This window comes from Tenrec ecaudatus, chromosome 14 (assembly GCF_050624435.1).
Source record: "Tenrec ecaudatus isolate mTenEca1 chromosome 14, mTenEca1.hap1, whole genome shotgun sequence".
NCBI classification, from domain to species: domain Eukaryota; kingdom Metazoa; phylum Chordata; class Mammalia; order Afrosoricida; family Tenrecidae; genus Tenrec; species Tenrec ecaudatus.
Window position 1 is genome coordinate 117926184 of NC_134543.1, and position 1400 is coordinate 117927583.

General features: G+C 44.6%; 1 pseudogene; it reads left to right on the top strand.

Annotated features, from left to right (window-relative positions):
* Positions 1–417: 417 nt before the first annotated feature.
* On the top strand, positions 418–829 carry LOC142426829 (fatty acid-binding protein 5 pseudogene; annotated as a pseudogene).
* Positions 830–1400: the final 571 nt, after the last annotated feature.

Below are 1400 nucleotides of genomic sequence, written 5' to 3' on the forward strand. Positions count from 1 at the left end.
GAAACAAATTTCACAGCCACATAATCTTCTGTTAAATCAGCCATCACTTAAAATGAGGTTCAAGCGAAACTGCTTTTATGAAAAAATTCACTGTGACCAGAGAGCCTTCCCAAGAGACACCACAGGGTGCACTAACTCAAAACGAGTTGCTCCATGCTCGCAGAGAGGGAAAAATGCGTACTACAAAAGCTCCATATATATATATATATCCAGTCTGATAATAGATTCTAACCAGACATAGCTTCACATCTCCCCATCCACTAGACTGTGTTGTTCTATTTGGATGCTGTGATACGTAGGTTTATTGTGCCAACCTGACCAGTAAACACATGTGGGATTAATAAGTTAAGGTTTGGCACACCGCGCTCGCCGGCCACACTCTCCTCTACCTTCTCCGCTCACCTGCCGGTCCTCGCCCACTATGGCCACCATTGAGCAGTTCGTGGGAAGATGGCGCCTGGTGGACAGCAAAGGCTTTGATGAATACATGAAGGAACTAGGAGTGGGAATGGCTCTTCGAAAAATGGGGGCAATGGCCAAGCCTGACTGTGTCATCACTTGTGATGGCAAAGCCCTCACCATGAAAACGGAGAGCACTTTGAAAACCACACAGTTTTCTTGTAACCTGGGAGAGAAGTTTGAAGAAACCACAGCTGATGGCAGAAAAACTCAGACTGTCTGCAACTTCACAGATGGTGTTTTGGTTCAACACCAGGATTGGGATGGGAAGGAGAGCACAATAACCAGAAAATTGGAAAATGGAAAATTAGTGGTGGAATGCGTTATGAACAATGTCACCTGTACCCGGACCTATGAAAAAGTAGAATAAAAATTCCATCATCACTTGGACAAAAATTAGCTGTGAGAAGGAACAAGCTCAGTTCAATGAGCAAATCTCCATACTGCTTTGTTGTTGTTGTTGTTGTTATATTCCATTACTTCGATCACACACGTTTTACATGCAACTCTTTCCAAGTGTTGACTTGATTAAGATCAACCCTCTGATGAATAAATGAATGTGTTTGTGCTAAAAAAAAATAAGTTAAGGTTTAATTGATGGGCAAAGAGATAAATGGCCTGGTGAGCCTGGCCTTTCTGTCTCTTGCTCTCTGATGATCAGATCAGTGTGTGGCTACCTTATCTAGTTCCCTGCCTCAACTTGTGAGCTATACTACTGTGGAACACCCAAACCGTGAACTGTGTTGCTCCAGTTTGAGGTTCCTTCGAGATCTGCTTTGCCACACTGGTGTATACATCACTTGAGCTGGGGACTGTCAGACCCTGTCATCTGGCTGACGATTGGTGACCTGTCCTGCTATTTTCTGCCTGTGACCAGGCTGCCTGTATTGCTCCACAGAACACTCAGCTGTCTACTTCCTTGACTTGCACCCAGCAGCCCT